Here is a 16,754-nt window from a genome sequence, read left to right as displayed (position 1 = left end):
CTTGTGCAAAAATGTTAATAAAAGGTATCCTTCAGGAAATATTTTCCATAGCAAATGGCGAACATATAGCAGTGATTAACATCAAGATTAGTGCAGTTGTAAATATTGAGGCGACAACGTCGACTTATTTCGGGATGGACCCTTCATCAGGCCTCCACATATAAAGACAAATCTGTATAGTTAACACATGTTCTTAACAAACATCTGGACAAAATGAAGCCAGGTATAACCACTCATCCTCCAGCACCCAAGGCTGAGACACCAAAGTGCGCTCCTTCATCCCTCCAACCCCAGCCGTCACACACTCATTGCTATTAGATTAAGACACGCTCCAGGGCCCCCAACCCCTACCCAACACCTTCATCTCTAGTTATCTGGCTTGCAGTCAAGGCCATATATCCCCTTTTCTTATTTCTCTCTGCTTCAAACACAATAGGGGAATGATAGCTGAGTGAGTTGTGCGCCCCCTCCTACGCTGCGCCCTGAGGCTGGAGCCTCTCTCGCCTCTGCCTCGTCCCGGCCAGATTGGCAAGCGCGCAGTTCAGCCTCCTTTCTGAAAGAGGCTGCAACATAGGAGAAAAGTGATTAATAGCTCATTCACACTGAGAAAATGTTTTGCTTTTTAAGGCTGCTTACACACCAAGACGTTACAGGCGCACGTTAGTGCGCCTGTAACGCTCCCCCAACGCACAGCAATGTAACACAAGTGGGCTGTTCACACAGCCCACGTTGCGTTACATGTAACGCTGCACGTTCTGCGCAAAGTGCAGCATGCTATGGTGTTGGAGCGGCAATAGCCGCGTTAAACTGTTTGCACATGCGCAGTGGGGGGCGGAGAGGAGGCGGGGAGAGCCAGCTACAGTAGCCGCGCACATGGCTACTTAATATTCACTGCACTGGCGAGCGCTGATTGGCCGGCGGGACCACGTGATGCGGAGTGTCTCGCTCCGCATCACGTGGTCCCGCTGGCCAATCAGCGCCACTCTGGGAGACATTATAGGAATCGAGCCGCCTAACGCGGCTCACTCTACCGTCGGCTCTTGCAGCACCATACATTGTGTTAGGTGCACGTTATGCGACCTTAATGTGGCACCTAATGCAACGTCTTGGTGTGCAAGAAGCCTAATGGTAAAGTTTATTGCTTTTCAAGGTTTTTTTTAACAGCATTTCTTGGATCTGTGAGCAACAACAAGATGGCAACAGCCCCTGGTATTTACAGCATCAGCTATAATTGTGTTTGTTCCTGTTATTCTTCCCAACGCCCGAAGTAGCTCTCCCCCATAGTATTTAAAGAGAATCTGTATTGTTAAAATCGCACAAAAGTAAACATACCAGTGCGTTAGGGGACATCTCCTATTACCCTCTGTCACAATTTCGCTGCTCCTCGCCGCATTAAAAGTGGTTAAAAACAGTTTTAAAAAGTTTGTTTATAAACAAACAAAATGGCCACCAAAACAGGAAGTAGGTTGATGTACAGTATGTCCACACATAGAAAATACATTCATACACAAGCAGGCTGTATACACCCTTCCTTTTGAATCTCAAGAGATCATTTGTGTGTTTCTTTCCCCCTGCAGCTATCTTCCACTGAAGTGTCAGGCTGTTTCTTCCTGCAGAGTGCAGACAGCTCTGCCTGTATGTAATTCCTCAGTATGTGAAAGCCCAGCCAGCTCAGAAGAGGATTTATCCAGCTTGTAAAAGATAAGAGAGAAGAGAGAAGCTGCCCTGATCTAAATTATACACAGGCAGTGTGCAGAGAGGGTCCTGGAGGGGGGAGATGCATCACAGAACCACAACACTGAAGAACTTGGCAGCCTTCCAGACACAGGCTGACAAGTCTGACAAGAGAGAGATAAGTTGATTTATTACAGAGATGGTGATAGTAGAACGTGCTGCAGTAAGCCAGAACACATTAGAATAGCTTTTGGAACTTGTAGGATGATAAAAAACAGGATGCAATTTTTGTTACGGAGTCTCTTTAATAGGTCAAGCCAGAAGGAGCAGTTCCATCAGCTTGCTTTAGGGTCTATTATACCTCAATCAGTTTGCAGGTTATAATGCCTAATCCATCTAGTCCAACATCTATGGAACTTCTTTGTACTTTTCCTAGCCAACAATACTAGTTGTACAAAATTGAAGTCTTTATATACATAAGAGCTCCATCCAAAAAGGACTGGAACACCTTACTGTTTCCCCCTCACCATTACTTGTCTTCTTGTCATAAAGAGTAAATATTGCAGAGTATCTTTCTGTGTATCTGGCAGGGTCAAATGATGTAAATACCTCAGAACAAGAAATTCTGGATTCTCCCCCAGTTCCACATTATAATTGTGTTGAATTCCTAATTGTATTAGAGACCAAAAATCTTTTCTCTCAGGGCAGTCCCAAACTGCATGGAAACATTCAGCTGCCTTCTGGCTGCATCTGTAGCACTTATCAGGTAGTGTATTATCAAATGTATGCATGTTACCTGGGGTAATAGAGCATCTAACAGACATTGAGGCCTGGTGCACACCAAAAACCGCTAGCAGATCCGCAAAATGCTAGCAGATTTTGAAACGCTTTTTCTTATTTTTCTGTAGCGTTTCACCTAGCATTTTGCGGTTTTGGAAAGCGTTTTTGGTGTAGTAGATTTCATATATTGTTACAGTAAAGCTGTTACTGAACAGCTTCTGTAACAAAATCGCCTGCAAAACGGCTCTGAACTGCCGTTTTTTCAGAGCGGTTTGCGGTTTTCCTATACTTTACATTGGAGGCAGAAATGCCTCCGCAATCCAAAATTTGCAGCAGCCCGGGAGTATGCGTTTCTGCAAAACGCCTCCCGCTCTGGTGTGCACCAGCCCATTGAAATACATTACCCTAGCGTTTCCACATCCGCAAACGGATCTGAAAACGCGACCGAACCGCTCTGGTGTGCACTAAGCCTTAAAGGCTATAATGCTGGATACACACCATGCGTTTCCGCGTTCAAAGCGGCCGTCGATACACGTCGATTCGATTATTTCCGACATGTCCGATTCAAGCTTCGATGGATCGTTAGGTCGATTTGCCATACTTTACATGGCATTCGACCTAAAAATCATCGAAATTCGTTCGGAAATGTTCGGAAATAATCGAATCGACGCGTATCGACGGCCACGTGCGACGCGGAAACTCATGGTGTGTATCCAGCATTAGCTTGTCTTTTTTGGCAATGAAGATAATAGATAGACGGATAGATAAGGCTGGCATTTCAGGATGCTCAATAGAATAGAAAGTTAATTTTGAATAACATTCAATTACAAAATGAATTGTGTGCTACTTTAACATGTCATAGCATTTTTTTTTTTTTTTTTTTTTAAATTTGGAATTAAACCTCAAATCTTTGCTATGTGGTTTTTTGTTTTGTTCTTTAGGTTTTAGGATTTTTTATCATTGCACTTCTCATTTTGTCAATCTGCTTCATTGGCCACAATGAGTTATTGCATGTCTGAAATTACTGACTGAAGCATGACCATGTTCATTTTCACACTGTATTCGCCGTAAATTACCATATAGGGAAAAAGTGCGGTAAAAAGTGATAAAAATGCAGGGTACTTATCCGTTAGCCGGGCGCATCCTCTAGGTGGCGACAAAACTCCACCAGAGTTACATCTTTCCCTACTATCCATGTCGGCCTGGAGGGGGAATAGTAATTAGCGCCACCTGCCGGATGCGCCCGGCTAACGGATAAGTACCAAATGCAGTAACATGTCAGTAAAAATTTGTTATTTCAGAGGTAAATGTTGCAAAAAATTAAATTCATAATGCAAAAAAGAGTGCATTATTTTATTGGTAATTACTATTTTTTTTAATCACCTGTGAGTACCTGGTGCTATTTTTTACTTTGGTACTTATCCGTTAGCCGGGCGCATCCGGCAGGTGGCGCTAATTACTATTCCCCCTCCAGGCCGACATGGATAGTAGGGAAAGCTGTAACTCTGGTGGAGTTTTGTCGCCACCTAGTGGATGCGCCCGGCTAACGGATAAGTACCTTTACTTCACATCAATTACATGTAGTCTGGAGCCCTTTGAGCTATGTTTGGAGGACTTTGGAATTTTTCCACAGAAAATGATATTTTACGCACTTATTCCGCACTTACAAGGAACATTTAACAACTTTTTTGAACTATTACTGCCATGTTATCACATTTTTTTTCCGGCCTTTTGGGCTCAAACCCACTAGCTGCCTTTTCTAAGCGCTAGTTATTTGAAAAAGCTCTTGCTAATGCAATGCTATGGGGGATTTTTAAAAAAAATCACATTCCTCTAGTGGGATCACACCCATAGCATTACATTAGCAAGAGCTTTTCAAATCACTGAGCGCTCAGAAAAGCGCTCCTAGTGGAGGCTCATACATACATCAGACCATAGTCTTTGGAAAATGAAAGATCACAGACCAATTTTACCCCCTTCCATGTAGTATGAGAGCCATACTCTACACAGTCTATTCTATGGAGCTGAACTCCCCATCAGACAGAAATCTTTGCAAGATGCTGCACACACAGATGCTGTACAGACACAAAAGATCAGTATCTGCAAAAGATCTGTTCCTGCAAAATGCATTCATAGTCTATGATATCTGCAGATCCTCATACACACCTTGTTTAACAAACATTCATCTGCAGATCAGATCCACCAGGATGGATTTTCAGATCTGCAGATGATTGTCAGTTACACAAGGTGTGTATGATGATCTGCAGATCTCATAGACTATGAATGCAATTTGCAGGAACGGATCTTTGGCAGGAACAGATCTTTGGCAGATACTGATCTGTTGTGTCTGTACAGCATCTTGCAAAGATTTTTTTATGATGGGGGTTGGGGAGTTCAGCTCCATAGAAAAGACTGTGTAGAGTATGGCTCTCATACTACATGAAGGGTGGTAAGATTGGTCTGTGATCTTTCATTTTCCAAAGACTGAAGTCTGATGTGTGTATCAGCCTTGGGTTTCGGAAGTGAAATCGTTTACTACATCAATGAACCAATATTTGCTTCCTATCTATCACAACCAACAAGAAAATCCAAATTTTGGTGAGAGGAAAATCGGACGTTTTTATAATCGTTTGTAATTGATTGTGCCCATCAATGGAGATTATTTACAACCAATCCGTTCAGAATTTCTGATTGCTCGAACAATTTTTGCTAGAAATTGGACCATTAGTGGCCACCTTTTGTCACACTGGGAAAACTTTTTGTGAATGTGGGAAAAAAACCTGTCAGTAATTTTTCGTTAAAAATGTCCTAACCGCATATGTATTGTGAATAGAGGCTATTGTCTGCATTAGGTGATTGAGATATGGAGGCTATTGTCTGCATTAGATGATTGAGATATGGAGGCTATTGTCTGCATTAGGTGATTGAGGTTTACAGATTGCAAGTTTCAGCTTGCTATATAGAGAATGAGTGTAGCAGCAGCCTTTGTCTCTCATCCTCCTGAGGAGTGGCTATGTGGTTGCTGAGTATGCATAGACGACAGAGGGCTGGCCTGTGGTGACTGCTGTATCTCTCTCTACACACCTGCCGTGTCTCCTCCCCTCACTGCTAAGAGAAGCTAAACTTTCATTCAGGTGGAATTTTGATTCCTTTGTTCTGCTGGTTCATACTTCCCAGAGGACAGACTCTGATCGCTTCAAAACACCAAGCCTTCATCCAGGTAACATTTGCTGAGGGGCATATCATTCTGCTCGGCTTTTCCTCTATATTATTCAGAGTAGTTGGCAGCTTTTTAAGCTGGTGCATCTGCAGCACAACATACACACAATCTGTTGGGCTCAGTGCTGCAGTGGGGGACAAAGCAGCCTTGGCACTTTAGGGCAAATCCACCACAAAACCTGTCTGAGAAGCACAAGATGGATCAGAGGCATAGCTAGAGATTATGGGGCCTCTTAGCAGAATTTTGATGGGACCATCAGACCAAGGCACTCTTGAGCAATGGGATATGAGTTGACAGTGGGCAATGTGAACTACTATGCAATTTACACTGAAAATAGTCTATGGGCACTGAGGTAAAGTCAAAGGGTGGAGAAACACAGGAAAATAAACAGTTACGATTTGTTCTTATCTAATCGCAGACGCCAGCGATTTTCGATTTTTTTTTTTCGTGCTTTTTTTTTCCTCCTCCCGGCGCTTACCTGTGCGCTTTGATTTTGTGTACAGCGCTTTTCAAAGCACTTCTGAAGAGCAATTTGTTATTTCACTTCCTGACGCAAGTCAGGAAGTGAACTCTTTGACCCGGAAATTAATAAATACAATGTATTTATTCATCAACGCATGAACGCAATCGCCACACAAAGCGATTTTGTGAGCGTTTTGCGCTTTTCCTATAGCTTTCATTGTAGAAAAATGTCTAGTAGCCACCTTCCTCCTTTATAAAGTTCCCTGGTGTCTAGTGGTCCTACCTCCCCTATACAGTTCCCTGGTGTCTAGAGGCCCCTATACTTCCCTATACAGTTCCCTGGTGTTTATTGCTTTCCCTCTACCTCCCCCCATATGAATTCCTCTGTGTTCTAGGGTTTTACCTCCAATATAGCTTACCTGGTGGTCAAGAGAGGGACAAACATAATGCAAAATGTGGAAACCACTCTATGGGACTATATTGGGAATGGGAAGGGGAATAGGTAATGGAGAAGGAGACTAGGGAGGAAGGAAGGGGGGGAGACTAGGCACCAGGGAAGCTATATAGGGGAGGGAGGGGGAAAGCACAAGGCACCAGAGAAGCTATATAGGGGAGGGAGGGGGAAAGCGCAAGGCACCAGGGAAGCTATATAGGGGAGGGAGGGGGAAAGCACAAGGCACCAGGGAAGTTATATAGGGGAGGGAGGGGGAAAGCGCAGGGCACCAGGGAAGCTATATAGGGGAGGGAATGGGAAAGCGCAGGGCACCAGGGAAGCTATATAGGGGAGGGAGGGGAAAAGCGCAGGGCACCAGGGAAGCTATAATGGGGAGGATGGGGGAAAGCGCAAGGCACCAGGGAAGCTATATAGGGGAGGGAGGGGGAAAGCACAAGGCACCAGGGAAGCTATATAGGGGAGGGAGGGGGAAAGCACAAGGCACCAGGGAAGCTATATAGGGGAGGGAGAGGGAAAGCGCAAGGCACCAGGGAAGCTATATAGGGGAGGGAGGGGGAAAGCACAAGGCACCAGGGAAGCTATATAGGGGAGGGGGGGGGAAGCGCAGGGCACCAGGGAAGCTATATAGGGGAGGGAGGGGGAAAGCACAAGGCACCAGGGAAGCTATATAGGGGAGGGAAGGGGAAAGCGCAGGGCACCAGGGAAGCTATATAGGGGAGGGAGGGGAAAAGCGCAGGGCACCAGGGAAGCTATAATGGGGAGGGAGGGGGAAAGTGCAAGGCACCAGGGAAGCTATATAGGGGAGGGAGGGGGAAAGCGCAAGGCACCAGGGAAGCTATATAGGGGAGGGAGGGGGAAAGCGCAAGGCACCAGGGAAGCTATATAGGGGAGGGAGGGGGAAAGCGCAGGGCACCAGGGAAGCTATATAGGGGAGGGAGGGGGAAAGCGCAGGGCACCAGGGAAGCTATATAGGGGAGGGAGGGGGAAAGCACAAGGCACCAGGGAAGAAGCTATATAGTGGAGGGAAGGGGAAAGCACAGAGCACCAGGGAAGCTATATAGGGGAGGGAGGGGGAAAGCGCAGGGCACCAGGGAAGCTATATAGGGAGGGAGGGGAAAGCACTAGACACCAGGGAAGCTATAAAGGGGAGGGAGGGGGAAAGCACGGGGCATTAGGGAAGCTATATAGGGGAGGGTGGGGGAAAGCGCAGGGCACCAGATAAGCTATATAGGGGAGGGAGGGGGAAAGCGCAGGGCAGCAGGGAAGCTATATAGGGGAGGGAAGGGGAAAGCGCAGGGCACCAGGGAAGCTATAGAGGGGAGGGAGGGGGAAAGCACAAGGCACCAGGGAAGCTATAGAGGGGAGGGAGGGGGAAAGCGCAGGGCACCAGGGAAGCTATATAGGGGAGGGAGGGGATAGCACAAGGCATCAGGGAAGCTATATAGTGGAGGGAGGGGGAAAGCGCAAGGCACCAGGGAAGCTATATAGGGGAGGGAGGGGGAAAGCGCAGGGCACCAGGGAAGCTATATAGGGGAGAAAGGGGATAGCGCAAGGCACCAGGGAAGCTATATACGGGAGGGAGGGGGAAAGCGCAAGGCACCAGGGAAGCTATATAGGGGAGGGAGGAGGAAAGCGCAAGGCACCAGAGAAGCTATATAGGGAGGGCCGTTTCTTGCCCCGTTCAGCCGGTTCTGCTGAACGGGGCGCCGATGAGTGACAGATTGGGGGGCGCCAGGCCGTCCCTGTGGCCGCCGCCACTGCTCCCCCTCCCTCCCTCCTGGCGCCTCACTCAGACCTCGATCAGGCGGCGACCAATCGTGCGGGCGCTAGGACCTAGCACACCGCACTGATATGCGGAAGTGACATCACTTCCGCATATAGAGCGGTTGCGTCCGGCGCCCGCCGGTACTGGTCGGGTCGCCGCTGATCCTGAGGTCTGCAAGGTAAGGGGGGAGCGGGAGTGGCGGCTGGGGGCTCCCTGTCACTTACTGCTCAAACGGGCTCCCTGTCACTCACTTCCTAAAGGGGCTCCCTGTCACTCACTTCCTAAAGGGGCTCCCTGTCACTCACTTCCTAAAGGGGCTCCCTGTCACTCACTTCCTAAAGGTACTCCCTGTCACTCACTTCCTAAAGGGGCTCCCTGTCACTCACTTCCTAAAGGTACTCCCTGTCACTCACTTCCTAAAGGGGCTCCCTGTCACTCACTTCCTAAAGGTGCTCCCTGTCACTCACTTCCTAAAGGTACTCCCTGTCACTCACTTCCTAAAGGTATTATGGTAGAGAACAGAGGCGCCAAAAGGATAAAAACAATATTTAAAAGTTTTAAAATTATTGCTTAGGAGGCAGTGGTGGACTCACCTCCCACAAGCAGACACAACAACTGTGTATTCACAAAAGGGACATTTATTGGTATACTCCAAATAAGGTCGCAACGCGTTTCGCAGGTCAAACCCGCTTCATCAGGCAATTATAGGAAGGAGCACACAACAGCAGTATGTCCAGATAGCACCTGGCGCCTCAGTCACTCCCTGTCACTCACTTCCTAAAGGTACTCCCTGTCACTCACTTCCTAAAGGGGCTCCCTGTCACTCACTTCCTAAAGGTACTCCCTGTCACTCACTTCCTAAAGGGGCTCCCTGTCACTCACTTCCTAAAGGGGCTCCCTGTCACTCACTTCCTAAAGGTACTCCCTGTCACTCACTTCCTAAAGGTACTCCCTGTCACTCACTTCCTAAAGGGGCTCCCTGTCACTCACTTCCTAAAGGGGCTCCCTGTCACTCACTTCCTAAAGGGGCTCCCTGTCACTCACTTCCTAAAGGGGCTCCCTGTCACTCACTTCCTAAAGGGGCTCCCTGTCACTCACTTCCTAAAGGTACTCCCTGTCACTCACTTCCTAAAGGGGCTCCCTGTCACTCACTTCCTAAAGGGGCTCCCTGTCACTCACTTCCTAAAGGTACTCCCTGTCACTCACTTCCTAAAGGGGCTCCCTGTCACTCACTTCCTAAAGGTACTCCCTGTCACTCACTTCCTAAAGGGGCTCCCTGTCACTCACTTCCTAAAGGTACTCCCTGTCACTCACTTCCTAAAGGGGCTCCCTGTCACTCACTTCCTAAAGGGGCTCCCTGTCACTCACTTCCTAAAGGTACTCCCTGTCACTCACTTCCTAAAGGGGCTCCCTGTCACTCACTTCCTAAAGGTGCTCCCTGTCACTCACTTCCTAAAGGGGCTCCCTGTCACTCACTTCCTAAAGGGGCTCCCTGTCACTCACTTCCTAAAGGTGCTCCCTGTCACTCACTTCCTAAAGGGGCTCCCTGTCACTCACTTCCTAAAGGGGCTCCCTGTCACTCACTCACTTCCTAAAGGGGCTCCCTGTCACTCACTCACTTCCTAAAGGGGCTCCCTGTCACTCACTCACTTCCTAAAGGGGCTCCCTGTCACTCACTCACTTCCTAAAGGGGCTCCCTGTCACTCACTCACTTCCTAAAGGGGCTCCCTGTCACTCACTCACTTCCTAAAGGGGCTCCCTGTCACTCACTCACTTCCTAAAGGGGCTCCCTGTAACTCACTCACTTCCTAAAGGGGCTCCCTGTCACTCACTCACTTCCTAAAGGGGCTCCCTGTCACTCACTCACTTCCTAAAGGGGCTCCCTGTCACTCACTCACTTCCTAAAGGGGCTCCCTGTCACTCACTGCCTAAAGGGGCTCCCTGTCACTGCCTAAAGGGGCTCCCTGTCACTCACTGCCTAAAGGGGCTCCCTGTCACTCACTGCCTAAAGGGGCTCCCTGTCACTCACTGCCTAAAGGGGCTCCCTGTCACTCACTGCCTAAAGGGGCTCCCTGTCACTCACTGCCTAATGGGGGTCCAGGCTGGCTACATGTACTGGGGAAACTGGCTGTTTGTCATTATGTGCATTTACTGGTGAAAAGCTGTCTCTTATTATGTGCATTTACTGGTGAAAAGCAGTCTCTTATTATGTGCATTTACTGGTAAAAAGCAGTCTCTTATTATGTGCATTTACTGGTGAAAAGCTGTCTCTTATGTGCATTTACTGGTGAAAAGCGGTCTCTTATGTGCATTTACTGGTGAAAAGCGGTCTCTTATGTGCATTTACTGGTGAAAAGCGGTCTCTTATTATGTGCATTTACTGGTGAAACGCTGTCTCTTATGTGCATTTAGTGGGGAAATTTTGTCAGTAAAAATAATCTTTTGTCAGTAAATTTTTAGGTATTTGTCAGTAAAAAATAACGTGAAAGGTTGGCAACACTGGCAGGCTGCGCGGCGCAACGGGAAAGATACAGGCAGCCCACCTCACGCTTGGGCTTGGCGGGGGGAGGAGCCGATGACAGCGAGCGAGAGTACGGTGGCCGCAGGCAGCCATAAATACGCAGTGTGTGACTGCGTCGCACTCGCAGAGCCTCTCAACCTGAGTCAGTCCAGAGACTAACAGACTGCCAGGCAGTCAAAGCCAGCCAGGAGCAAGCCCATGGAAGAGGGGTAGGAATGGGGTACCACATGCATGCGTAAAGAGGTGGAAGGTGTGGGTGTGATTAGGCAGGACATGGGTGTGGTTATGTGGTTGGGCGCGGTTAATTTAACCACTCCCATAGGCGCCAGAGAAAATCTTGCTGCCAGGTGCCAGGCACCCCAGGCTCACCCCTGTGTGCAGCAGCAGTGTGCGGCGGAGCCCAGCCCCAGAAGGTGGAGTCTTTTTGGCCAGTTGGACTCGGGCTCCTCGCTGCCACTGCTGCTAGTGGGTGCCTTGGCCCTTGCTGCCGCTGCCCGCTAGCACCTCCATGGTCCCCTGCCCGGACCCCCACCGTTCCTGGCCCGGCGCCTTCTTCCAGTTCCACCTGCCATGAGATGGACCTCATGGTAAGTAGGCAGTAAGGCAGGCAGTCTATGTACAGCACTGCCTCTCTCTTTCTGATGTGGCTGCTGGGGGAGGGGGGCGCTCTTTTTGCCCTGGGCTGGTGGTCAGAACCCACCATGGTGATGGTCTAACAGTGTGACTCCCTGGCTGGGGGTAGGGGGGCACTCTTTTTGCTCTGGGCTGGTGGTCAGAGTCTGACCACCAACCAGCCCAGGGCAAAAAGAGTACCCCCCTTCCCCAGCCAGGGAGTCACAGTCAGACCATGGTGGGCTCTGACCACCAGCCCAGGGCAAAAAGAGCACCCCCCCTACCACCCACAGCCAGGGAGTCAAAGTCAGACCATGGTGGTCTGACGGTCAAACCACCATGGTCTGACTGTGACTCCCTGGCTAGGGGGGGAGAGGGTCACACTTTTTTTCCCTGGACAGGTGGTCAGACCACCATACTGTGACTCCCTGGCTAGAGGGCGGAGGGGGTCACTCTTTTTTTCCCTGGGCAGGTGGTCAGACGCAGAGTAAAAAAATTAAAAATAAAATAAAAATGGTGAGTTGGTTTCAAGAAGCCTTTTGACATGATTTCACTTAGCAGCTTTGATTGGGGGGGGGGGGGGGGGGGGGCAATTTTTTGACTCTCGAACTGGGTGAAATTTAGCCTAGAAACTGCCTGAGGGGGAAAGCGCAAGGCACCAGGGAAGCTATATAGGGGAGGGAGGGGGAAAGCACAAGGCACCTAAGAAGCTATATAGGGGAGGGAGGAGGAAAGCGCAAGGCACCAGAGAAGCTATATAGGGGAGGGAGGGGGAAAGCGCAAGGCACCAGGGAAGCTATATAGGGGAGGGAGGGGGAAAGCACAAGGCACCAGGGAAGCTATATAGGGGAGGGAGGGGGAAAGCGCAGGGCACCAGGGAAGCTATATAGGGGAGGGAGGGGGAAAGCACAAGGCACCAGGGAAGCTATATAGTGGAGGGAAGGGGAAAGCACAGAGCACCAGGGAAGCTATATAGGGGAGGGAGGGGGAAAGCGCAGGGCACCAGGGAAGCTATATAGGGAGGGAGGGGAAAGCACTAGACACCAGGGAAGCTATAAAGGGGAGGGAGGGGGAAAGCACGGGGCATTAGGGAAGCTATATAGGGGAGGGTGGGGGAAAGCGCAGGGCACCAGATAAGCTATATAGGGGAGGGAGGGGGAAAGCGCAGGGCAGCAGGGAAGCTATATAGGGGAGGGAAGGGGAAAGCGCAGGGCACCAGGGAAGCTATATAGGGGAGGGAGGGGGAAAGCACAAGGCACCAGGGAAGCTATATAGGGGAGGGAGGGGGAAAGCGCAGGGCACCAGGGAAGCTATATAGGGGAGGGAGGGGATAGCACAAGGCATCAGGGAAGCTATATAGGGGAGGGAGGGGGAAAGCGCAAGGCACCAGGGAAGCTATATAGGGGAGGGAGGGGGAAAGCGCAGGGCACCAGGGAAGCTATATAGGGGAGAAAGGGGATAGCGCAAGGCACCAGGGAAGCTATATAGGGGAGGGAGGGGGAAAGCGCAAGGCACCAGGGAAGCTATATAGGGGAGGGAGGAGGAAAGCGCAAGGCACCAGAGAAGCTATATAGGGGAGGGAGGGGGAAAGCGCAAGGCACCAGGGAAGCTATATAGGGGAGGGAGGGGGAAAGCACAAGGCACCTAAGAAGCTATATAGGGGAGGGAGGAGGAAAGCGCAAGGCACCAGAGAAGCTATATAGGGGAGGGAGGGGGAAAGCACAAGGCACCTAGGAAGCTATATAGGGGAGGGAGGGAAGGTGAAAGCGCAGGGCACCAGGGAAGCTATATAGGAAAGGGAGGGGAAAAGCGCAGGGCACCAGTGAAGCTATATAGGGGAGGGAGGGGGAAAGCGCAGGGCACCAGGGAAGCTATATAGGGGAGGAAGGGGGAAAGCGCAGGGCACCAGGGAAGCAATATAGGGGAGGAAGGGGAAAGCGCAAGGCACCAGGGAAGCTATATAGGGGAAGGAGGGTGAAAGAGCAAGGCACCAGGGAAGCTACATTGGGGAGGGAAGGGTAAAGCGCTAGGCACCAGGGAAGCTATATTGGGGAGGGAGGGGGAAAGCGCAGGGCACCAGGGAAGCTATATAGGGGAGGGAGGGGGAAAGCAAAAGGCACCAGGGAAGCTATATAGTGGAGGGAAGGGGAAAGCACAGAGCACCAGGGAAGCTATATAGGGGAGGGAGGGGGAAAGCGCAGGGCACCAGGGAAGCTATATAGGGGAGGGGAAAGCACTAGACACCAGGGAAGCTATAAAGGGGAGGGAGGGGGAAAGCACGGGGCATTAGGGAAGCTATATAGGGGAGGGTGGGGGAAAGCGCAGGGCACCAGATAAGCTATATAGGGGAGGGAGGGGGAAAGCGCAGGGCAGCAGGAAGCTATATAGAGGAGGGAGGGGGAAAGCGCAAGGCACCAGGGAAGCTATATAGGGGAGTGAGGGGGAAAGCACAAGGCACCAGGGAAGCTATATAGGGGAGGGAGGGGGAAAGCGCAGGGCACCAGGGAAGCTATATAGGGGAGGGAGGGGATAGCACAAGGCACCAGGGAAGCTATATAGGGGAGGGAGGGGGAAAGCGCAAGGCTCCAGAGAAGCTATATAGGGGAGGGAGGGGGAAAGCGCAAGGCACCAGAGAAGCTATATAGGGGAGGGAGGGGGAAAGCGCAGGGCACCAGGGAAGCTATATAGGGGAGGAAGGGGATAGCGCAAGGCACCAGGGAAGCTATATAGGGGAGGGGGAAAGCGCAAGGCACCAGGGAAGCTATATAGGGGAGGGAGGAGGAAAGCGCAAGGCACCAGAGAAGCTATATAGGGGAGGGAGGGGGAAAGCGTAAGGCACCAGGGAAGCTATATAGGGGAGGGAGGGGGAAAGCACAAGGCACCTAGGAAGCTATATAGGGGAGGGAGGGAGGGTGAAAGCGCAGGGCACCAGGGAAGCTATATAGGGGAGGGAGGGGGAAAGCGCAGGGCACCAGGGAAGCTATATAGGGGAGGGAGGGGGAAAGCGCAGGGCACCAGGGAAGCTATATAGGGGAGGGAGGGGGAAAGCGCAGGGCACCAGGGAAGCTATATAGGGGAGGGAGGGGAAAGCGCAAGGCACCAGGGAAGCTATATAGGGGAAGGAGGGTGAAAGAGCAAGGCACCAGGGAAGCTATATAGGGGAGGGAGGGGGAAAGCGCAGGGCACCAGGGAAGCTATATAGGGGAGGGAGGGGGAAAGTGCAGGGCACCAGGGAAGCTATATAGGGGAGGGAGGGGGAAAGCGCAGGGCACCAGGGAAGCTATATAGGGGAGGGAGGGGAAAGCGCAAGGCACCAGGGAAGCTATATAGGGGAAGGAGGGTGAAAGAGCAAGGCACCAGGGAAGCTACATTGGGGAGGGAAGGGTACAGCGCTAGGCACCAGGGAAGCTATTTTGGGGAGGAAGAGGGAACACGCAAGGCACCAGGGAAGCTATATGGGGGATGGAGTAGGGAAGCTATATGGGGGATGGAGTAGGGAATTCATTTACAGTCCCTATCTTGTTCATTAACTGGGGGATACCTGTACAGACGTGTGAACAACTTGGGAGGAGAAGAACATATAGAAACTAATTTATACACTGCAATTTGTTCACCAGTCTCTTTTATTAAATCTGATAAGATAATGCCAGGAAAAATATTTGTTCTTTAAGATCAAAGCATGAAGAGACAGTGAGGTCCTGACAAAAGCTTAGCTTCAAATTCCTGTATTTACAAAGCAAAAGACTGCTGTAATAAGCAGCTGTGGAGTCGGTACAAAAATACACCGGCTCCGACCCCTCAGTTTAGGATTCCACCAACTCAGACTCCTCTAATTTGCATATTACAATCTTGTTGATTGAAAGTATGTAACATAAAATGCATCTCTTAACTGCCAACGCTTAGGAATTTTAAAAGACGACTGAACTAAGAGATATATGGAGGCTGCCATATTTATTCCCTTTTAAATAATACCAGTTACCTGGCGCAGAGCTGACTCCTTCACTGTCAATGGATGGGATCAGCAGTGCCGCGGGTAGCAGCGCAGATGGCATGCGATCGTACTCGTCGCGGTCCGATCGCATGGCCATCTGCGCTGCATAGATTTGAACGAGGCCTAAAACTAGTCTTTGGTAAGAGTACTTGTAAAAGGTACAGACAGGAACAAAGAACATCTATCAGGCCCTAAGCAATGTAACTGTGGGTACATGTAAGAGTGATGTGCAGGTACTCTGCAGGGGAATGAGGGGATTCTTCCTTTATTACACATTCTTCATGCACAATCTGAACATCTATCAGGCCATAGGCAATGTAACTGTGGGTACATGTAAGAATGATGTGCAGGCAGGGGCGTTTCTAGGGTCCTTGGAGATCGGGGGCACCTGTGGGCACCAGGTGGGGAGGTATAGGCAAAAAATGGGCGTGACCATGAGGTGAGTGGGCGTGGCCATGGGTGGGGCCAAATGTACATGAACTTAGCAGCGGTGTAAGCTACAGATAACGGGCCTGCCCATCGAAATATTGGATGGAGCCCCCTGTCCTTTATTTAGATAATTTACAATCAGTATAGGCATAGATCAAAGATGTATACACACATACAATTTTGATTGGTCAATCACTGACCCCCAATTTTACCACCCCCGTGCAGTAAGTGGGCCAACAGACAATGAATTTTATGAACAGAGCTAAAATTGGCTAATCAAAATTGTATGTGTGTACCAGGCTTTACAGCTAATACTGTACATACTGAAAGTAGCAGGGATCAGCATACAATATAGCTGGTTTACAATCAGTAAAGGCACAGAGTAACACCTTACACTGTACACACTGGAGGTAAATCAGCACACAGTGCAGGCACTAGAGCAGTGTTTCTCAACATTTTATTGGTATGTACCCCCTTTAAAACCCTTGTACTCACCAAGTACCCCCTAGCATAGTAACCATTATGACAAGTAACCCTTAACAAATATATATTGAATCGTTGTGCATGATAATGGTTCTAAACAACTTCCAAGTATTTACTATTGCTTTTAAGTAGCTAAAATACTAATTTGGTGTTGTTTAAATAAGATTTATAATTTTCTAAAACTCTAAATTGGTTATTCTTGGTTAAGTGTATCAAGCCCGAGTACCCCCTGGAAGCATTAGAAGTACCCCCTGGGGTACGCGTACCGCATGTTGAGAACCTAGGCACTAGAGAACAGCGTATACTGTACATACTGTAGGCAGCAGAATTCAGCACACTGCAGCTAGCGTGCCAAAAATATGA

At 49.7% G+C, this 16,754-nt stretch overlaps 1 protein-coding gene and 1 long non-coding RNA gene across 3 annotated transcripts in view; one reads left to right on the top strand and one right to left on the bottom strand.

Annotated features, from left to right (window-relative positions):
- The window catches only part of LOC137543968 (uncharacterized), a 72,275-nt gene that overhangs the window by 46,937 nt on the left and 8,584 nt on the right, over nt 1-16,754 (bottom strand). The window lies entirely within an intron of this gene.
- The window catches only part of LOC137543967 (probable tRNA methyltransferase 9B), a 33,948-nt gene continuing 22,829 nt past the window's right edge, over nt 5,636-16,754 (top strand). Inside the window, exon 1 of the mRNA XM_068265025.1 lies at nt 5,636-5,674. The gene's annotated coding sequence lies outside the window, so the exon portion shown is untranslated. The remainder of the gene's footprint in view (nt 5,675-16,754) is intronic.

Source organism: Hyperolius riggenbachi, chromosome 2 (assembly GCF_040937935.1).
Source record: "Hyperolius riggenbachi isolate aHypRig1 chromosome 2, aHypRig1.pri, whole genome shotgun sequence".
NCBI classification, from domain to species: Eukaryota; Metazoa; Chordata; class Amphibia; order Anura; family Hyperoliidae; genus Hyperolius; species Hyperolius riggenbachi.
This window is presented reverse-complemented; position numbering and strand designations above follow the sequence as displayed.